Source organism: Perca flavescens, chromosome 6, assembly GCF_004354835.1.
Source record: "Perca flavescens isolate YP-PL-M2 chromosome 6, PFLA_1.0, whole genome shotgun sequence".
NCBI classification, from domain to species: Eukaryota; Metazoa; Chordata; class Actinopteri; order Perciformes; family Percidae; genus Perca; species Perca flavescens.
Window position 1 is genome coordinate 31,464,045 of NC_041336.1, and position 23,707 is coordinate 31,487,751.

The 23,707-nt window shown below is 41.5% G+C and overlaps 2 long non-coding RNA genes across 2 annotated transcripts; both read left to right on the forward strand.

Moving 5' to 3' along the window:
- The first annotated feature begins 16,127 nt into the window (after positions 1-16,127).
- LOC114557928 (uncharacterized) lies at positions 16,128-18,509 on the forward strand. The gene is made up of 3 exons (XR_003692866.1): positions 16,128-16,165; positions 17,571-17,747; positions 17,843-18,509. It is a non-coding gene; the product is annotated as an uncharacterized LOC114557928 (long non-coding RNA).
- A 3,185-nt stretch (positions 18,510-21,694) lies between these two features.
- Positions 21,695-23,472, forward strand: LOC114556602 (uncharacterized). Its single transcript, XR_003692709.1, has 4 exons — positions 21,695-21,913; positions 22,452-22,527; positions 23,109-23,243; positions 23,381-23,472. It is a non-coding gene; the product is annotated as an uncharacterized LOC114556602 (long non-coding RNA).
- The last annotated feature ends 235 nt before the right edge of the window (positions 23,473-23,707 follow it).

Sequence of the window (23,707 nt, forward strand, 5' to 3'; positions counted from 1 at the left end):
CTGTGTGTATATATATATATATATATATATATATATATATATGATCCAGATTAAGTGTCTTCCGCAATTTCTCTGCACCTCCCTTGCATTTTGACTTTTGTTGCAGATGCTGTTAAATGACACTGAGCCCAAAAGGAGGAAGGGTCAGACAACAACAAAAAAGGAAGACAGTTGTGTCGGCCCAAAATGCACGTTGGCCAACCGGGAAAGTGTCAGATGGCCAGTCCACCTCTGCAGACAGGGATGTTTCTGTCACTCTGGGTAACTCTACTTCCTTGACGGCCCCCCCAAATTCCATCAGCTCTTTTGGGGCTAATCTTGGCGATCTGTCAAGAAATAATAAGCAGGCTGCCATGAATCAAGGGGTCATATTTGATGCTAACCTCAGTTTGAAAAACAGCATGTTTTTTTCCACCTCAAGATAATCTCTAAAATTAAGTCATTTTATCAGTTGCTGATCTACCAAAAGTTGAACATGCTTGATTATTGCAATGCACTATACTCGGGTATCAGCCATGGCTCTGTACACTGTCTGCAGTTTGTACAAAATGCTGCTGCTCGACTCGGGACTGAGAGGCATGATCACATCACCCCTGTACTTGCCTCCCTACACTGGTTCCCTTTTAGATTTCAAATTGATTTCAAAAGATTGGAAGAAAATAGTGCATACAAATAAAACAGATACAAAGTTTACTTCATTACTGTTAGGGAACATATGTGTTCAAGGTTAAAAGAAGCCAACGCCGACTGTCAGTGGGAAACAGAAAACAAACAGCAGTCTCCTATGTTAAAGTCCAATGTTTTGTTGACCTATCCATCCACCCTGACCTTGTCAATCTATGGACTTTGGAGCTCTATAATAAAATCACCTGACTAACTCCTTTGCTCCCAACAGATAAGAGTGATACATTAATGGCTCTCACCATGAGATGTAAAGTCTTGTCTCTTAGTATTTTGAACCTTAACACAGTGTTATGGCATCTGATAACGTGTTCCAACTCATGGATGTATTACTCAATCTGGATGCCCTGCATTGCAATTCATACAACACCCCAATAAAGCCACTTGGGTTCTTTAACAGTTACATTTCCAGTGCCTGCAAACCCATGTTCCTTTTACATATTCTGCTTGTGAAATATATTTTTGAAATAGCAGGTTTATACTATAAACACACAGCACACAAATCACGTCTGCCCATGAAGGTGGTTATGCGGGAAAGCAGTTAAACATGAATAAAGTCCCAGCTGATGACAGATAAGGTGTCTCCAGACTATGACAGATTGGCTCCTGGAGAATTACCTATATCCAGCACTGAAATTCCATTTCATCACTCCGATAAGAGACAAGTGATAGCAGATAGCGATCTGTGTCAACACAAACTAAATTAAAATTGTAGAGACTTAAGAGTTGATAGTATCTCAAAACATAATGCAATTTATTCTGCTAACATTACATGTTTAACTTCAGAGGCCATGGGCAGGTAGGAAAAATGATGGCTGTTGATTGATGGTGGTTTGAAAAAAAATTATTTACAAAGACAATGACCTCTGTTAGCTGATGTCACAGACATGAACTTTATGGGGTTTACCGTTTATCTCAAAGCTATAATTTATCAAAAAAATGCATTCACAGGTGTATGAATGCCAGAGAAATGTACTGTACATAACTGAGAATTGTATTTAAATAATAATAATAATAATAATGACCAAGGTAAGACATGTTTAATTCTCAGTATTCATTTTTAATTTAATCATACTAAACGTTAACCGGCATAGACAAAATCAGGGCATAAGTACATGCATAAATAAAAGTAGAATCCAATTGGGTCCAGATATTGCATTTATGCTGATGTTCTGAATACTTAGTCCGCAGTTTCTCCAGGTGATACAAGTTCAAGTACCCAGTTTCTGATTCAATGTTTTCCAGTCCTTAAGAATCAGGTTTTTTTTGCCAGAACCATGCCCATCAATAAAGCTGTTTGAATGTGTAGAGGGAGGATTAAAAAGTCCTCTGAGCATCCTAAAAGGGCCAGTTCTCTGTCAGGAGAGATAGTCTTATGATAAACCCCGGAAAAAAAGACTTCTTCTTGACCAGAAAGGATAAATTAATGGGTAGCTGTGGAGGGTGCACTTGGTGGTTGTGCAGATGTGGAGGGTTTGAGGAGTGCCTGCTTGAGCTTTGTAAAATCTGCCCCACCTGCTCAAGAGCCTGCAAGGTACACACAGATGTTAGAGGAACAATCCTTAACCACTTCTGGGCATGTCTCCAGCAGGGAATCTGCAACTTTTCTTGGATGGACGTCTGGTAGTCTTGTTTTCGTGGCTTTGTTTCTTTGTGAGTTTATCATTATTTTGATAATTTAAAAGGCGAAAGTTCTGGGTACGACTGCCCTTTGTGGGTTGGCCCAAGCTTCTTCCCTTATTTAGTTTTTTTTGGCCAGACCTCGAGACTTCCATAGTTTTGGTTAAATATTTGGTAGGGGCAATATGTTATACTGACAGCTAGCTTTTGAAGTGGTTACTGCAGTCCAAATTCAAAATACTGGAGAGAGTCGTCACCCCCGGGCCCCTCCTCCCCAGACTCGAAGTTCACAAGGGTTGCCAGGTTGCGAACGCTAAACCCAACGTTCCACAATGTCAATGTTAGCTACGTATCTCGCATTGCCAGACATTACTCCACAGCGCGGTGGAGTAGCTAGATGCTGGCTACGTTGACGGCCATAAAAGCCTCGCGGAGCTCTGTAACCGGCCGACAGTCCCCTTTTTATCAGCTAAACATAACAACAACACAACAACAACAACAACATAGCAACGCTAAAAAGACAGAGCTCGCGATCCTCTGTACCTGACTGACAGCCCCCCTTTCTCGGCTTAAAATAACTACATCAACCGGTTAAAACCTACACATTGGTGGTGGGAAATAGTAGTGACCTCCCCTCCCGAAGCGCTTTGAGTGTCTATGATTAAGCGCTATATAAATGTAATGAATTATCATTATTATTATTATTATTAAAAGACCGCACGCTGTCAGTCGTCTGAACCCAGGGCACAGTAACCATTTGTTGGATAAAGCTGCTGAACAGAAGCAGTGGAAAAAATTTTGGCAGGGATGAAATTTTCCTTCTACTACTTTCCAGACCCTGTTATACATAAAATATTAAATAAACACATAGCCTTTTTACCCTGTTTTTTTTATTCTTGCAGATAACAAACTGCGCTAAAATGCACCTGATACAGACTGAATGAATGAATGAGGAAATTAAAGAGCGCTGTGTCAGAGGGAGGAGACTGAGAGAAACTCTCACCCACCCTCATCACCCCCCCCCTCGTCGTCGTCATTTTTATTAGAAAGTGATCGTGGATGGACAGGAAAGGGGAGAGAGATGATAAGCAGCAAAGGGGAAAATCATGACCTGTACACAAAATAAACGAGAAAATCGTGACCTGCACACGAATCAATGAATAAAAATAACGTGACTATTTACGAACTGCCGTGAGACCGGGTTGAAAGGGCCACAGGTCAGATTTGAAACCAGGCCGCTGCCAAGGACTCGGCCTACGTGGGGTGCACACTCTACTGGGTGAGGTAGAGCTCAGCCAGACAAAATGTGAGTGCTTCATGTGCTGTGTATTTTTTTTCTTTGCATCTGTCTAGGGTCAGCCCTATGTTCCCACAGCCCAATGGTCCCACAGCGCTATGTTCCAACATTTCTAAGATTTTTCTTAAAATTAAGCCCTATGTTACTGTATTTACACACCGCCGCCGACTTGAGCTGCGAAGAAGCTCTGGCCGCCCTGTCAAGGACGCTTGACAGAAAGTACGGGGAAGCTTTTTGACGTTCTGACGTGGCGGCGTTCTTCCATCACGTTCAACACACGATTGAAGAAAAAACACCAGCAGCTGTTGATCCGTGCAGGACTTCACCGTGAGTGGACTGTTTAGAGACGCGGTGACCGGCAGGCAACGTTAACTGGTCCCTATACGCAAACAGAGTCATATCATAAATGATAGGGAACCCAGCAACGGCCATTATTTTTACTCCTTTTTCTCAGAACTAATGTCTTGGTAGGAACGAAAGTTTACATCGTATGTTTCTCCGGAATCAGCCAGCGCGACGGACGTCTATATTCCGATTGGTTGCTGGCATTTGCCAACTTTATAGCTCATTACCATAAAGTTGACATACTTTCAACTTTCTGATTGATGCTCTGGTCGCTCAAAACGCCCGAAATGCACCTCCGACAGATTGTTCGCTCCTTGCAGCTGAGAGAAGCCAGCTTCCATTGAAAATGAATGAATTCCGGTAACTTTAGAAGCTCAAGTCGGCAGCAGTGTGTACGTACAGGTAGGGTTAGGGTTACATTCTATCTGTAGTCCATTGCTACTGGATAATAGGTTGGGTGTAATTGGCTACGAAATTGGGGGAAAAGGGGATAAAATCAGATACAAATTTATGAAAAAAGAAATGTGGGAACATAGGGCCTAATTTTGGAAAAAAATCTTAGAAATGTGGGAACTGTGGGAACATAGGGCCTAATTTTTACTGAAAAAAAATTCTTAGAAATGTGGGAACATAGGGTTGTGGGAACAGGCTCGCTCCCGTCCGCCTGTGTTGGTGCGCTCTTCTCAGTGTGTGTGTCTCACTGCGTTGCTCTGTCTCTCCAAAGTGAGAGATCTTCCTTTCTTTTTTTTCTTTTTTATTATAAAAACGCAGATCGTCCGTGACTGTAGTAAGCGTAACATCACAGTTTTTTCCCCCCATGATTTCTGGTCTATTTCTTCTTTGTCTGCTCCATGTCAAGAAGCCAAATAAAAAGTGCAAAAATAGAATAAAAACTATCCATGCTCAATGCACTCAGGGCGCACTCATGACTATACTACCTAAATGAGCAAAATAGAATATACACATTATGTATTACATTTCTTTTTTTATTATTTTCGGCCTTTATTACATAGGACAGCTGAAGACAGGAAAGGGAAGAGAGAGGGGGAAACGACATGCAGCACAGGGCTGCAGAAGCCACTGCGGCTACTGACAATATTGTTTACATTTCTTTTGTTCATTTGGCCTGAATTTGTTGGATTTTTCCCAAGGCTGCTCTGCACCTCTGACCATTCTGAGTAATCAATACCTGTTTAGAGCCGGCATTTTAGGGCTGCTCTCCACCTGCCTCTTTACTTTTATGAAAGTCCCTGGCCTTTGATTTCTATCTGTACACCTTCACACAGAGTTATTGATTACTGTCGCATTCTCTAGCCAGACCTCGAGATTGCTTCTCTCCGTTCAACACTCTCTTGGAGTTCCGTGGAGTTGTCGCTGTGTGTCCCCGAAGCGTCTCTGGCTCTCCTGCAATTTGATTTGCTGCGGGCATGCCCGAGGATGAATAGATAATGGGATGCTTCTGATTGACTCGACCATGCTGAGGCCAAGTAGTCGTAACGTTACAACAAACTCAAATGCAAGCTAAGTAGGAGAAGGGTAAAGAGTGTGTATGGGCTTGCAGTGCTACGCTATCATGCCTGAGCATGTGTGTGTGCGTGTGTGTGTATGTGAGTGTGAGTGGTAAATCCTCCAATTTGGATGACAGAGAGGCAGGGCTGCTTTGCTCTAAATGAGCTCCCAAGAGTGAAGAGTCCTCCAGTTTTTATCCCTCCCAGTAGGTATGCAATCCTGAGGAGCTGCCAAGCGCACACACACACACACACACACACACACACACACACACACACACACACACACACACACACACTTGAGCACACCTACCGCATGCGCTAGCAAACCAACAGGGTACGGTACATGGCAAAAATAATGTGTACACATGAACACTACACCCATATGTGATAGTTGAACATGCCATTCCAAATATGCAATTATTATTATTAGTGCATTTACGTGACAGTACAGTAACGCGAACACCAAGCTCACTCTGGGGGGGTCACGACTTGAAAAGGTTAAGAACCACTGCACTACAGGGGTTCAGCAGGGTCTACCAACACACAAACTGTGAAATAAGATAACTCCGTCAGTTTTTTGTGCACTGCAACAAACATGGAATTCAACAAGCCATTCAGATTTGGCTCCCCTTCCTATGTCATATGCAGGTTCATTAGAATATATATACCCCCCCCCCTCTGTGTACCTCCACCCACAGCTTGAGAACTGCCTTTGCAGAGGTGCGCCATATTTTTCACTCAAGCCAATCAGAGCAGACTGGGCTTTTATTGGGAGAGGGGCCTTAAGAGACAGCGCAAAGAAAAGTTTACAAATACTAAAAGCAGCCTCTCTCATCATTAAAAGTAACGTGTTAATGAGAATACTCATACAACGATGCAATACAAAATTGAAAAGCAATGTAGCCTACGGGGACTGGTAGGGGGGCAGTGAAGTGTCCATGCGGGTCTCTAAATTGGAGAAAATAATTCATTCAGGTGGCTGGAGGGTGGATGGATGATTTTAAGCATACAGCTGATTCAGATGGAGAGACTATTCATGCATCACTAATAATGTGTTTGTGTGTGTATATATATATATATATATATATATATATATATATATATATATATATATATATATATATATATATATATATACACACACATACACAATCAAATATATAACGACTATATATACCCTATAGTCGTACCGTATGTGTGACAAGATATCAGTAGCAGCAGGTTTAACATTGAATGAGGTCACAGGCACAATGAGCATCAGAGTTAAATGTAGTGTGTGTCTGTGTGTGTGTGTGTGTGTGTGTGTGTGTGTGTGTGTGTGTGTGTGTGTGTGTGTGTGTGTGTGTGTGTGTGTGTGTGTGTGTGCGTGGGTGACCTATTTGTCTCTGACGTTGAATTCTGGCATATTGCATTTCCCAAATTGTTGACTGAATTAAGTACAGTTGTTATTCTTAGTGTACTCACTTGCTGCTCTGTGTGATGTGTGTGTGTGTGTGTTCAACACATTCTCACTCGCATCGGGTAAAATACGGACGCTTGGTCAGGTGCCTTTGGCGTTGTTATTAACGCTACACGTCTCCTTTAGCACCATATCTAAACGCGCTGGGTCGGGACTATTGGCGTCACTTTTGACGCAGTTAGGTTAAGGAAAAGATTGTGGGTGGGCTTGTAAAAGTTACATTTCCGTGACACACGGGACAAGATCGGGACAGTTAGGTTTAGGAAAAGTGACACACGGGACACGAACCCCGGTCTCCGTGGTTAAAGTCCTGTGCTGTTAGACCCAATCGCCCCCCTTACGTGGAATTTCGGGCTTTCATACTATTCAATTCAATTCAATTTTATTTATAGTATCAAATCATAACAAAAGTTATCTCGAGACACTTTACAGATAGAGTAGGTCTAGACCACACTCTATAAATTGCAAAACCCCAACAATTACAGTAATTCCCTCAAGAGCAAGCATTAGCAGTGGCTATTGCGACAGTGGCAAGAAAAAACTCCCTTTTAGGAAGAAACCTCGGCAGACCCAGACTCTTGGTAGGCGGTGTCTGACGGGCCGGTTGGGGGCGTGATGAACAGTGGTGATAACAGTCACATTAGAAGTCACAGTGACTTCGAAGGTTATCGTGGAAGTTCATGTCATAGCAGGGCACATCGTGTCATACTGAGTAGTGCAGTCTCCTATATTGGATCCTGACTACTCTGTGCATAGGAACATCACAGCAGGGCGTTGCGGGATGTGACGTGGCGCTGCAGAGCACGGGTGGATGCTGCGGAGAGCTAGATTAGTAACAAGCATTTCTGGGACAGGATGCATACAAAAGTAACAAGTAGAGATGAGAGAGCAGCTCAGTGTGTCTTAGGGAGGAACAGCCTCACCGGCAGTCTAGAATTGTAATAGCATAACTTAAGAGAGGCAGGTTAAAGAGAGGTGCCTGGTCGGGCTAGAACTCTCCCCAACCGGATCGGGCTGTACTGGCCTGCCTCCATCTACTCTCGCTAGATTATTAATTATACAGTATATAAACTGATGACTACGAGGAGAAGCAGTGGGCCGGGTTAGGTGAACGCTTCAACTCCTCGTTCCCTAACTATAAGCTTTATCAAAGAGGAGGGTTTTCAGTTTACTCTTAAATGTGGTGACGGTGTCTGCTCCTCGAACCCAGACTGGGAGCTGGTTCCACAATATTGGAGCCTGATAGCTGAAGGCCCTGGCCCCCAGTCTACTTCCAGAGACTCTAGGAACCATAAGTAGCCCCGCATTCCGGGAGCGCAGTGCTCTAGTGGGACAATAAGGTACTATGAGCTCTTCTAAGTATGATCGTGCTTGACCATTTAGAGCTTTGTAAGTCAGGAGGAGGATTTTAAATTCGATCCTAGATTTCACTGGAAGCCAATGCAGAGAAGCTAATACAGGAGAAATATGATCTCTTCTCTTAGTTCTCGTCAGAACACGTGCTGCAGCATTCTGGATCAGTTGGAGAGTCTTAAGGGACTTATTTGGGCAACCTGATAATAAGGAATTGCGGTAATCTAGTCTAGAAGTAACGAATGCATGGACTAGTTTTTCAGCATCGTTTTGAGACAGAATATTCCTAATTTTGGCAATGTTACGAAGATGGAAAAAGGCTATTCTTGAGGTTTGTTTTAAGTGGGCGTTGAAGGATATATCCTGATCAAAAATAACTCCTAGATTTCTGACAGCAGTGCTGGAGGCCAGGGTAATACCATCCAGAGTAACTATATCTTTCGAAAACGAAGTTCGGCGGTGCGTTGGTCCTATCACAATAACTTCAGTTTTGTCTGAGTTTAACATCAGGAAATTGTGGGTCATCCAGGATTTTATATCCTCAATACACGTTTGAAGTCTTGCTAACTGACCACCTTCATCTGGCTTAATTGACAGATATAATTGGGTATCGTCTGCGTAACAGTGATAGTTAATTGAGTGTTTCCTAATAACATTGCCTAGAGGAAGCATATATAAGGAAAATAGAATTGGTCCAAGCACTGAGCCTTGAGGAACGCCATGGCTAACTTTAGCGTGCTTGGAGGGTTTATCATTAACATTAACAAATTGGGATCGTTCAGAGAAATAGGACTTAAACCAGCTTAGTACGATTCCTTTAATGCCAATTAAGTGTTCCAGTCTCTGTAACAGGATGGTATGGTCAATAGTGTCAAATGCAGCACTAAGATCTAGTAGAACAAGAATGGAGACAAATCCTTTGTCTGCAGCAGTTAGAAGGTCGTTAGTAATTTTCACCAGTGCCGTCTCTGTGCTATGATTCTTTGTAAATCCTGATTGAAAATCATCAAATAGACTGTTGCTATGTAGAAAATCACATAACTGATTAGCAACCACCTTCTCAAGGATCTTGGATAGAAAGGGAAGGTTAGATACAGTATAGGTCTATAGTTTGCTAAGACCTCAGGATCTAGGGTGGGTTTTTTCAGAAGAGGTTTTATCACAGCAATTTTAAATGACTGCAGTACATAACCTGTTAGTAAGGACATATTGATCATATCTAGTAATGAAGTGTTTACCACGGGTAACGCTTCTTTGAGTAGTCTCGTTGGGATGGGGTCTAAGAGACAGGTAGATGGCTTAGCTGAGGATATCTTTAACATTAATTGTTGAAGGTCTATAGGATAAAAGCAGTCTAAGTATATGTTGGGACTCGTCGTTCTTTCTAGCGGTCCTGCATTTAAAGATGAACTGTTAGTAGTTAAGGGCAAAAGATGATGAATTTTATCTCTAATTGTTATAATTTTATCATTAAAGAAGCTCATGAAGTCATCACTACTCAGAGCTAGAGGAATAGTACTCACAGTACTCGCTACCGTTGTCGCTCTACATCATCTTAAAGCACCGTGGAGCTGCTGCTCTGCCCGGTGCTTTCTACACACACTGAAGGGTGCTTTTTGCGTTGTATCTGACGTTGAGAGCCATAGCCCAAGCGTCCGTATTTTACAAGTTTGGAGTGAGAATGGGTTGGTGTGTTTGAATGAAATGTTTAAAGGGACGTATGGTTTTTATTGTCAATGTTCTCATTTGCTCTGTGTGCGTACTGTATGTGTTTGAAAGAAAGGTGCATTTAGCCTAAAAATTTTCAAACAGGTTGTTGTTACACTAGTCTCGCATCGCCAGACCTTCCTCCACATGCTGCTGCGGAGGGTCTAGGCATTTCTTTTAACCAATCACAGTTGTCAGAGGCGCTGTACGGAGCAACGGTGCCTCTGCAAAATAGCCTCGAGAAGGGAAGCCCAAGGTAACGCAGATCCGTCGGCAACAGATCAATCACGGAAGTGGAAAGCTGTGGATATAGACTATTGTTACACGGTTATTATTCTTAATGCTCTAACTTGCTGTGCATGTGTGTGTGTGTGTGTGTGTTACAAGAAATAAAATTAAATTAAATTAAAAGTGCATTTGTTGCACAAGTTGTCATGAACACTGTTATGCTCATCTCACAGAGAACATAAAATCCAGTGTATGACCAGACAATTGACAGATGATGCAGCCATTCCGCACATCATATTTAATTGACGTTGCTTAGAAATGACAGCTCAGAGGAAAGGATGTCTCATTTTGTTAAATGCCTGTTGCCTCGACTCCTCTCTTCCTAGACTCCTTCACTCGTCTCCTATGGGCGGGACTTTTCCTTTCACCGTTTTTTTGTGAAATGAATGGATCTAACAGATGATGAAGAGGAGGACTGAGTAGGGCCTGACAGAAACCTCGCATTTTAATATCCTTTTATGCACATGTCTTTGGTTATATATGCATGTACACATTTATGTAAAAGAAAAAATCGAATAAATACATTGTTAAACAAAAGAAGTACCGTGTCGATGTCAGTTTGTCCATGAATAAATGCTACGGCTCCTCAAGACCAACATTTTAGGCTGTGGTTCACAATTGTCATTGGTTGCAACCTAGGCCTGGTCTGTTAAACAAAGTAACATTGATTACACACTTTAGATGAGTAATCCAGAACAACAAGTTGTTGAAAAAAAAGCATACTTACATTGTTGAAGTCATGAAATTAAAGCAGTCCTCAATTATTTGTCTCAAAGATATCTATGATATGCTACTTCAGTACACTTTAACAACAAATATTATTGAGACAACTACAGATGAACATTTAATATCCATGAATTTGCATTATAGACACCACCTCTGGCTATCCCTCTAACAATTTGGGCACAATTAAGCACATTGACCATAAACGGTCTTGTTGTTATGTGCAAAACGCTGTGAGTGGATGCCACCGGGGGAACTCTGTGGGATCATTAACATTCCAGGTAGACCACAGACCAGCCAGTTACTTCTTAAATGAGGTTGACAGAAGGTCTTTAAATTCTGTACAACCCTTGCCCAAACAAACCAATTGTTTACAAGAGTGTTAATTAATTCATCGGTCTTAATCAGCAGAGATTTACAGCAGTGGAAAAATAATCAGTGGACCTGCTGTATGTGTACCTGGACGTAATGTGTGCGGATCAGCAGTCGTTGCACGCATTCACAACCAAAACACAGCCAAAATAGAAAGGCAGAGAGACACTCACGGGTTAATTATGTTAAAGTAAATGCACAAAAACACCCACTGCTGAGGTCAGAGGGGACACTGTGATGGAAATACATGGAAGAACAAACACAGCAACAGGATAATAGCACTAAAAACATGTAATGAATGCTATAACTACAGACACACACTCACACACAAACACACTAACAAGCCAACACAGTTGTTTGCCAATTGGTATTCTACCGATGGTCACGTTGTGTCAATTCATTCGCTCAAATCAGAGCCAGAGGAGAGTGCTAGAGGACTGCCTCGTAAGTAGCTGAGCGGAGCGATGAAAGTAGTGATTTGCTGAGCTGAAAGAAGAAAGCCACATACACACTAATAACAAAGTAAATTGTACCCCTGCCCTTGATAATAAAGGGCGAAGGTCAAGAGGAGACACAAGATTGAAACAGGACTAATTTCACTAGCCTCGGCACCACCTCAATTTCACAAATGTGAATTCTGAATTGCAGTTGAATCAACTGTTTGCCTTTAATCTGAATTTGGAATTGATCGGCCCTTTTCCTTCTGTCAGCTGAATTATATGCCACCTGCTAAAATGTTGCAAAACACACACACACATACACACACACACACACAAAAGAAAATGTTTAATTCATTGATTAGAATTTGGATGGCTGCTGTTGTACTTTAGTATCGATGTAAAGCATGTGTGACTGTTTTTTTCTATGATCAGAATCAGCAGCCACGCTGGCTATGGTTTTCCCTGATGCATGAGGCCATCAGGAGACAGCCCTCTATTGAGCCCCCAGCCCTGATGGCCTCGTGTTGGGTAAAAGAGTTAGCTCCTGGCTGATGTGGCCTCCAGTGGTGGTGGCTCATCATCTGCTGGAGCTGGAGCTGCTACTTGTAGCCAGGCATGTGAGGAGGAAGAGGATGCTGCACAGCCTGGCCCAATTGGTGGCTTCACCACATAGGTAGATGATGCCATCCACCTGTACCCTCAAAAAAAGAGATAGCGTGCCACCAGTGGGGCCCAGTTGGACTTGACGGAGAAGGCAGCAAAGAAGGACCAGAGGTTCCAGACCACGCAGGCCAACTCTCAGCGTTTTTTGGATTTATTTGAAGAATTAGTTTGCAAACAATTTATTTTATGTTATGAAACCTATTTAAGTTATGTCAGGAAGTACTTGATTTTGAGTTAAAGTTGTGGAACACCTTTGTTTTATTTGTCTGTCATCATCCAAGGAAATTGTGTAAACCAGTCTTGAATAGGTGTTCTTCAAATCCTGGGTCTGTCACGTACTGTAATTAACATTATCTTTCAGAGTAAGGTTCCAAGGACAGGAGTGTTGCACAACTCAAACATTTTTCATTTATATATTTTTATATTTCCACACCAAATGTGCAAAAGCATAGACTGTCAAAACATGAGTGCAAAGCAAATTAATAAATACACAACATATAAATAACAGATAAGGAGATGTTGGGACAAAAATGGAATAATGAATGACAACTTCTTTAGAGCACATCATATCCATTGATTGTCTTTACAACATAATGCAACAACTAAAGGAACTTATAACAACCACTATAACAAAAAGGGCTTTAAGGCACACGGCTCATCATAAAGTGTGGTGGCCCATGTTCCAGGCCTTCATGTCCCCAAGTCTACAGATAATCATGTTCTTACAGATCCATAGGGTGCAAACGGTCTCGCTGACCATGTCGCCTTGTTCCCCCCTCACTGAACGTGGTGGAACCACACCAATGTCCCCGACATCCTCTTTGGGTTCAGGATGTCCCCCGCTGTGAGGCAGTTGTTGTGAAGCATTGCACAGGTGGTGATAACTAAGGGGACAAAGGTGTGGTGGACCTTCAGAGCCTTAAGAACAGCAATCCAAAGGCCCGCACTATAATGGAAGCATGATGCTAGTTGACGCAGCTCTGCACCCTCCCTTCCAATGGTTCTCTATATGGGGTGATGATGGCCACAGGTCATTTAATGCAGGGGTAGTCACTATCACTGACTCCTGGGGGTGTGTTTTGCAGATATGGCAGCCATCAATGGCACCAATACATCTGGAGAACACCGTGGTGTTGGCCAGCCGTGCAAATGCTTGGCCTACCTCATCCAGTGCTCCAGCCGTGGGCAGTTTGGTGACTGGCAAAGGGCTACACTCTTATCCACTCCACTGTACACCAGTCTGCAGACTGTAGACCTGGGATCACAGGACACAACACTGTATCACTGCAGCATTAGTGTAACAGGGATCAGTGAGGAGTAGGGAGACATTAAAAAGGACTGCCTTTATGTGAGAATGGCTGTCATTGGTTTGTGACTGATAGGAATGATAATTCAATCAGTGGGCGTATATGAATTCCGTGTCCTGCATGAACTAACCCAATGCTTCATCTCAGTCAGGAACACTCCTGTCATAGATTTAACCATTTACTGCAACACATGCAAATACAGTTATGCGTGGGGCTGAAGGCTCTGCTGTAATAATGCTCCCTGGATCAGCCAAGCAGCATGCTAAGCTGAAACAGGGAGCGCAATGCTGAAACCCCCAAAACAACGGTACCCAACACCAAGAATAAGGCCCATGTTGAACAACAGCTAAACAGTGTAAAAATCTATGTGTAGCAGCAGGCTTGCTGCAGGCCGCAAGGATGCAAGCATAAAGTATATCCTGTGAGAGGACATCATATAATTACTAGAGCCGGGACTTTAACGCGTTAATTAAGATTAATTAATTACAGACTTTAATGCGTTAATTAATTACACAAAAAATAACACGTTAAACATTTTTTACGCATTTTAATCACACTTATTTTTGCACCGCGGGACGTTTCTCACTGGATGAGTTTCGGCGGACCGATTATACTGGAGCACCAACTAGCGTTCATGACTTCAGACAACAACAAACCACGGTGAACATGAACGAAGAAGCTGACGAGACCGCTTTGGTTGGCTCCGTGGATGGGAAATTTTGTTATAAAAAACCAACGGATGGAAGCGTTGATTAGAGCATGGTTGTGTGCAAGCTATGCAACGAGGAATTCGCATGTCACCGCAGCACATCGAGCCTCAAGTATCACCTCAACGCAAAACATTTAGCAGCTAGCGTGGACGTTAGCCCGACTCCGAGTACAAGTCCATGTGAAAAAAATTACTTTTTTTTTACTGTTCTCAGGTCAAATATTTATGGAATTAAAATGCGATTAATTTCGATTAATTAATTACAAAGTTTAATTTAAAGTTTAATTTTTTTAATCGAGTCCCGGCCCTAATAATTACTGTATGTGAGATATATGTGTAGCAGCACACTTGCTGCAGACCTTAGCTGTCGCTTCTCGTGAGGAAAGCCAGCATGCAATCCATGTAAGACCACACAACCTAAATCAGCATTAAAAACCAAGCCAACCACTTCCAAATGCAACATTTTCTTTAATTGTGCAGTGAGGTACTTGAGGCTGTCCTCCGATGTTAGTGCTCATAGCCTTTTGAGCTGAGATTATCTCACTAATGCCCGGACGAACGTGACGTTCGTAGGCTGCTGAAGACCAGCGACCCATTGCTTTCAGAGTGGATGCTGGGACCAAGGAAGCTGCACCGATGTGGAAGGAGTGGGATGTGTACAGCCAAGGAGGGAGTCCAAATCGTTTGCAAAGGAGACAAAGGCGGTCTATGAACCATGACTTTGACATGACTTTTCCTTTGTCGGTCAGGAATAGGGGTCGTCTTGCCTTGCACGAGGACTCCATTGCAGGTTCCGAGATGATGCAGATGAGGGATACGTTAGGAAGAAAACATAAGCCAGCCAGAAAACCTTGCACCAAAGTCATTAAATAATTGATAAAACAATGATTTGGATGCTTCTTCAAAGCTTTGCCAAGCTCTTAAACGTTGACAGGTGTAGATGGTTTATTTAGGCCTACTTCTTTTACACAATCTGAGTGCAGCGATGTTGTTATGAGGACTATGGTTAACTGCTCCTCAGATCTCTGCAGGGTAAATCCAGACAGCTAGCTAGACTATCTGTCCAATCTCAGTTTTCTGTTGCACGACTAAAACAACTTTTGAATGTTCCACATTGTTACACCAAAACAAGTTCCTTCCCCCACCCAAGATGATTGTGATTGGAAGAATTGCAAATAAACCAGAGCATCCCAGAATGCTGTGTGGAGAAAAGGTGCATGCATACCACTGGTGGTACGCATGCATGGTACTACTGGTATGCGGTGAATCACCTTCTTTTAAAATATTAAATACAATTAATTTAAAAATGTATAATATCAAAAGTACTATGACAAATGAAAAATAATGTTTTCATGAGATAAATGTAATGGGTTTTAAAATAAGTTTAGGCTTTCCTGTAATTTTTTTTGCTCAATATTTGTTAAGGTTGTGTTATTTGTTCTGTTTCCTGTTTTATTTTGGTAGTCTGTTTTTCTCCCTTGTCATGTCTTGCTTTACTTCCTGCCTTGTGTTTTCCCGCCTTTTGTGATTGTCTGCCCCACTCTGATTGGTTTCACCTGTTACTGAGTGCTCATGTCACCTGTCTCTTGTTTCCTTGTTACCTCTTGTATTTAGTCTCTGTGTTTTCTTTGTCTGTTGTCAAGTCATTATTTCTGTTTTGGATTGTGGTCTGTTTTTGGAGCGTCAATGTGTGAGTCTACCCGTTTTGTCTCGGTGTTCCTGTTTCTTGTGACTCCTGTTTTTGACTGCTACCACATTTTGGATTTCCTTGCCTGTATTGAGTACTCCTTGGTTGTATATCTTTTGTTTGATATTAAATCCTCAAAGCTTACTTTTGCCTGGCTGTCTCTGCACTTGGTTCCAACGTTCTCTGATTCGATGACAATATCATCCTGCTACGTAGTTGGGTTGTGACATGCGTGCCAAGCCGGAGCGGAGGAAGCTGAAATTATGAGTTTAAAAACAATCGTGCAATCGTGGCTCCAAACAGAAATTATTCGGAAGAAAAGTGTGGATTAGGAGGAGAATATTGTTAGCCCTGTAGAAACTGCAATGGAAGACAGTGAACACAGCAGCATCAGTGAAGCCTTCACAGCATCGAACAAAAGAAAATATGATTCAGATTACGTCAGATTTGGGTTCAGTTGGAGCGGGAATGAGGAAGAGGAAGCCTGAAACCAACGCATCTCAAACGGCATCTCGCAACCAAATGCGCAGCGCTGCAAGTCAAACCAGTAGATTTCTTTTTAAGAAAGCAGCTGTCTTCTTAAGAAGTTGCTTTATTTCAACCAAAACTGGAGTTGTGATGGTTAGAAAAATGGAAAGCCGATCCAAATCGGCTTTTCATGGTTTTATTTTGTTTCTGTCAACTTTTGAATGACGTGTATTTTACGTTGTTAAAATTACTGTTTATTTACATGGAGTCTGGTGGCGTTCGCGAACGCAATTTCACAGATATTTTTGTTTAAAAAAAAAAAAAAAAAAAAAAAGGATCTTAGTCTTTAACAGAAAGGTCGACCTCCTTTTAGAAATCCTTTCCATAATGTTGTCAGACACTTAAAATATCAATCTGAGCCTGTCAGTGGTAAAACGAGCACTTTTGTGAAGGTTAAAAAAGCAGCACAATTGCCCTATTAACTTTCATTGTAGCTTGTTTTGCCGCTGCCGACTGCAGCCATCTCACTTAATAATGCACCAATGTCCAAGATTGCGGTTTCTACCAGTCAATTAGACACAAACATGGGAAAATAGGTTGGGGGGGAAAAAAAATCTGGCAGTTACCCTTTAACCATGTCCTGTCCCCTTTTGGCGTTAAAGCTTTTGTCCTGTTGTTGACTCGTTTGTGTATTTGTGAGGGAGAGAGGAGGGATAGCAGCTATTCAAGGTGAAAATGTCTACCCAGCATGAGGGGAGTTCAGCCCTCTCCAGCAGATTCTATTCAACTGCAAAGTTCAGATGAGCTGCAATAAAAAAACAACAACAACTCTGCAGTGGATCATCAGGTGCAGCCGTACAGGCAAGAAGCAGTGCTGAGAGGAGACTATTGTATGGACAAAAAAATTACTTTGAAACATTCATGATTCTTGCACCAATAGGAGTGCTTTTGCCTTTGTTTTGGCCAAAAGCACCTGCAGGGAGATGCCCTATTTTGACATCAGCTTCACAGTCGGGTGCAATCAAGAAGTCAGAGTGGACGAGAGAAAAAAAAAAACAAGGAAAGATGGGGAAATGATGAAGAAAATACTGTATATCCTTCGTCATGTAACTTAAAGGTACAGGGGTCATGCTTTACAGAAGAATGTTTAATGGTCCACTCACTGAACCTCTTTGCGAAATGTCAAAAAGTTTCTCTTTTCTTTCCCTTCAGGAGGATTTGATCAATACACCTCAGCCTCCTGTTAGCTTTTGTTGGAGCTGCCTGTGGGAGTCAGAAGCAGAGTGAAATAATTCTTTCTAAAACACAAGAAGGACACCGTATGGATCTGGCTAGAGTAAAGAGTTTGCACTTGGTTTTATATGAAATCATTTTGATCTTTGTCATTTCTCACAGCCATCATTGGCAAAGCTTAGTACTTAAGGTATTATTTCTCTCCTCATTTTTCAGAATGTATACCAACTTTTAAGAATTTCACTTGAATGCATCTAAATGGTGTCTGGAGTTTGGAGATGGGGATTTTTGGGGTTGTTACTGGTTGATCAAACAAGGATCTAACTCTTTAACAAAAAGGTCTATCTCTGTGGGGAAGAATGTTAACACTCTCTGGATTGCATTGCAGCCTGGTACGCGGCTGCCGTGCTACAGCGTTCTGGCTCAATACTGGACCAATTTCAAAGATTGTTTTTCACAATTTTTAGCCAACGCAATTGTTTAGCCTCTTAGGGGGGCTTTCACACCCACATTATTTGGTTCAGTTGAATCGCAGTGGAGTCGTTTAAGAAAACAATTGGCAGAAGAGTTAAGTTTAAAGCCCCAGCAGATTGGAATAATTTACCCGTAGAAATAAGATCCATTCCAATTCTTTGTATTTTTAAGCATTCCCTGTCTTCTCACTTTAAGATGTACTGCTGTTGTTATCAATGAAGCTGTCACTTTTTATACTTATTATTATTATTATTATTATTATTATTTTTTATTTTTTTTCCCCTTTTGAAGTTAGTGATCCACTTTACACTCTACTGTTTATCTATTACTGGCCATTTTGGCCACCTATTTGTTGTAACGTTTTGTATGTGGTTTGTTTTGTTTATTTGCCCGTTGTATGTTTGATAATTGTATTTCTATTTTTTTTAATTCACTATTTTTCTCTGTCACTCCTCTATTGTTATGTAGTGATTGCGCTATATGTTGGGACCCCTTCGACAACGGGATGATACGTCTCAAGGGGTTTATCCTAATAAGCTGATTTTGAACGCAGTTGTCTCTCCATAGTAGGACCAGGCATGTTATATTGTGACCAATAGAAGAGCAGTTAGGAAATACATTCAAAGACACATCTAGCCAATGATGTGAATGTTGTCCCGTGACATGTGCTGCTGCATTTTGGTTCCTTTCAGCAACTCATCAACGGATTCGGACCAGAGCCAACAGTGTGGTGTGAAACACACTTTACTTTTGAAATTACTTGTAATTACTACTTTAATTACCCTTTACATTTTTTTTCTTTAAAGTTTGTACACTCATCCACTGTCTTCTGTATTTTACATTCATAATTATAAATCAAGTGGAGGAGATGGAGTCATTTTTCATTTCATTTATTATACAGGAAAATTTAAAAGCAACAGTGGGAGTTAAGGCCAGTACATCCATATGTAATCTTTACTGGGATCTGCTTCATTGTGCTCCAGTGCCAACACAGCTACAGGCAATGTGATGGAGCCAACGCTGGAACCACGTACACCATTTAACAATCCCAAAGCATCGAGCATAGTGCTTGTTTTTATTGTCCTGGTGGGTATAGCCAAGCATCTATTATACCATTAGAGTCTTCAGTATGAACTTGTTAGACACTGACCCTTTTAAAGCAGTGTAAACAGACCTGGTATAATTAAGCAGACTGTTCCTTGTTGTGACATATGTAGGTATCATCTGTATGCAAATAGATACAAAATGGGAGCATAATGTGGTTGTCCTATTTTTGCTCTCTCTCTCTGTGCTGAGAGTCTATCGTGCTTGCACAACCTTGTTCAGCAACTTGTTCACCTGCTCCCAAGATTATTTTTAAGCCGTTTCTATTTTATTTAGCTTTGAGCAGTAGAGTGATGCTGATGAAGTACCATCCAGGCTGAGTCAGAAATCACAGCTCACAAATCACTGTTACATGGTACAGTTAGGTTAATTCTCTATTTAGAAGTTTAAAGGTCCCATGACATGGTGCTCTTTGAATGCTTTTATATCTGCCTTAGTGGTCCCCTAATACTGTATCTGAAGTCTCTTTTATATAGACCTTAGTGGTCCCCTAATACTGTATCTGAAGTCTCTTTTATATAGACCTTAGTGGTCCCCTAATACTGTATCTGAAGTCTCTTTTATATAGGCCTTAGTGGTCCCCTAATACTGTATCTGAAGTCTCTTTTATATAGACCTTAGTGGTCCCCTAATACTGTATCTGAAGTCTCTTTTATATAGACCTTAGTGGTCCCCTAATACTGTATCTGAAGTCTCTTTTATATAGACCTTAGTGGTCCCCTAATACTGTATCTGAAGTCTCTTTGCCATAATTCCGCCTTGGTGCAGAATTACAGCCTCTAGAGCCAGTCCCACAATGAGCTTTCCTTAGGATGTGCCATTTCTGTGTCTGTAGCTACTGAGGAGGAGAGAGGGGGGGGCAAGGTGGAGGGTGGGGGTGCGGCCTTGACCAACTGCCACTTTGCTCGTTTGAAAGCCATGATGTCTCTCTCTCTCATGGGTGGGCCAAATTCTCTGGCCAGGCAAAGCGGAGAAAGGGGAGGTAACCTTGCTCCTTATGACTTCATAAGGAGAAGATTCCAGATCGGCCCATCTGAGCTTTCATTTTCTCAAAGGCAGAGCAGGATACCCAGGGCTCGGTTTACACCTATCACCATTTCTAGCCACTGGGTCACCATAGGCAGGCTGGGGGAACGCATATTAATGTTAAAAGAACCTCATAAAGTGAAGTTTTCTTGCCATGGGACCTTTTAAAGAAAACTTGAAGATGACTTTTGTTCAATTTCCAGCATTTGTTCTTCAAGCTTGGATAGGTGCTCTATCAAAAACAATTGACAGTGTTGCTTAATGCCGTTGAGGGATCATGTCCTTGTTGCCGCATTGGCGGTTCCTAGTTGTTGGCTGTAGTGCGTGACGATGTTAGAAGTATAATATATGCAGTGCAGCATGTTAAAGGCTAACTACCGTTTTTTTTTTCCAACCTGAAAAAGAGGTTTAAGAAGTCTATCTCTGAAGGGATCCTTTCCATAATGTTGTCAAACACTTAGAATATTAATCTGAGCCTGTCGGCGGCAAAACAAGCACTTTTGTGAAGGTAAATACAAGCTGGACAATTTACAACTTACATTGTAGCTTGTTTTGCTGCTGCCGACTGCAGCGTTCTTGCTTAATACTGGACAAATTTCAAAGATTGTTGTTCCCATCAGTCACGTAGACACAAAAACATAGGAAAATAGGGCTACGGTTGAAAAAAACGGTAGTTACCCTTCAAGACAACTTTGTACATTTCTCATAAAGAGGCAGAGAGCACTCAGAATGCAGCAGAGTTGTTGCTTTCAAAGGCAGCAGTAAGTACAATTGTCCAGCTTGATTTTCCCTTCACCAAAGTATTTGTTCAGATTAATATTCTAAGTGTCTGACAACGTTATGGAAAGGATTTCTAAGGAGGTCGACCTTTCTTTTCTCAAACCACTCAAAACAGTGCCAAAAAAAACCTTGGTCTGGGTGAATGATCAATTCGGATTGGCTGCAGGGTGTCCATTAGAAAGTTAAATAGGGGGCGCCTGGGTAGCGCAGTTGGTAGAGCGCGCGCCCATATATAGACGTATACTCCTCGACGCAGCGGCCGCGGGTTCAATTCCGACCTGCGGCCCTTTGCTACATGTCATTCCCCCTCTCTCTCCACTTTCATGTCTTCAGCAGGCTTGCTAAAAATGCCCCCAAAGAAAGAAAATGAATTAATGAGTTCTAGTGAAACTGACTGTTTACACTCTTAAAAATACTGGGTTATTTTATTAACCCAACCACTGGGTTGAGGCTGTTTAACCCTGTATTATGTATATTCAACCCATATTGGGTTACTTTCAGTAACCCAGTAGTTGGGTTAATGGTTTTGGACTGTGCCTTGATCTGAATAACCCAACCAATGATCATTTTAACCCAGTGGTTTGGTTACATTCAAGTTTGGGATCCTCCTCCAACGGTCTTTTTCTTTTCCTCCGAGGCGTGAGAACACTTTTGGAAACGGTGAAGGTTTGTCATTTCTCATTTTTTAGAAAACTACCTCTGTCTTTGACAGAAACACGAGCTTGCTAGTTGTTAGATATATATGTGTGTATATATATATATATATATATATATATAAAAAAAAATTCCAGCCTGTAGAACTTGAGCTACTTTATTTTGCCGAAAGTAACCGTTTCTGCCCCTCTAACGGCTACCACTGATGCTAATTAAGCAAGCAGCTAGCAAGGAGTTGCTTACTACAACATTGCTTCATTGCAGTCAAACAGCAGACTTTAGCTCCGGTTACTGGTTACTTACTTGATCTTGATTCATTGCCGGATAGGAGGAGCGTTTTAGCTCTGATAATCCAGTTGGCAACAGTGATTTCTAGCTAACTACGATTCATGCATGCTATAAGGCCAGTGCAAGTTTAGCGCTAATGCTAGCTAGTAGGTTAATATTGTAGCATGATACCTAAGATTTAAATGGAGACTATTTCTAATTCTCTGAGGGAGTGACACATAAACAGTGCAACATTAACAGATCTTGTTCTTCTCCCCTATAGCGATTGAATATGGAGGACTTTGTTAAACCAAAGTTAGAAGAACGGCAACTTCTGGAGCTGATTGACACTTTTGCAGGTAAATATGTTATATTATTGTACTATAGGCCTATTATCAATATTATTGAATATGTCAACATTAAAAAAATGAGTTACCCTATCCTCATGCATCCCCAATGAAGTTGTAGGCTACATAATACTCCATTTTCTTTTTAGAAGTACAACATCTTGACATTTAAGAGCATTATGTAAAAGAATCTAACACTCTATATGTGCCACTGAAGACCATGCCTCCCTAAACAGAATCCCAATTTGATTACCCATCACCTGTGGTCACCATTGTAGGTCCCTGAAATACCATTTTGATAGGGACAGAAATTCCTCAACTATAGAAGGCAAACAATTGGCATGAGGTTTTATTAACCTTACCATGGCCACATCATTTATAGTTTAGCTACCTCTTATTTTACCACTACACCTCTGTCTACCATTGTGCACAGCAATACTTTAAATGTAATTTTCTTATTACAAAATGTGCTCTCAATCTCACACACACACTTTCTCTATTTTTCTCTCTCACTCTCACTCTCTCACTTATCTTATTATTTTTGTTTTGATGATATATGATTTAATTAATTATTCTACATCTCCCCCTCTCAGATTGCGCAGGACTTTGAGATCCTTCATAAAGAGGCATCAGACTAAATGTTTGACCTGGAGGAGGTTCAGCGAGAAGCTTCTTCATGCGGCCCAGCAGGGGGGAGCTCCACGTGCAGACAGAGTATTTGTCTCAAGGTAGAAACTATAACATCAACATAACCCTTAGATTTGTATATTTGGATTTGTGCATTTTTCGAGCCATAAGCTACTCTATGATAATAGATAAATAAACTATGGTAATATTTATGTCAAACTATTTTCTTTCTTTACAGGCTCCAAAGACTACATTGCCCCGATGGTTCTGCCAAGCCTGATTCCACCTGCAGTCTTCAGGATGGGCCGAAAGACCGTGAGGACTACAGTGTCTGACGCCATGAAGGCCTTCATTGATCTTAAGCCTGTGAGTAGTCCTAGACTCACACAGCCCCTTGGATCTAGTGATACAGGTCTTTTAATGTAAAATCTGTTCGAAAACATTAGCTGTCAGCTGGTTCGAGTCTTTGTCATTCAAGTACCTTTTTATGGAATATTATATATTATTAATATCTCTCTCTCTCTCTCTCTCTCTCTCTCTCTCTCTCTCTCTCTATTTCTAATAT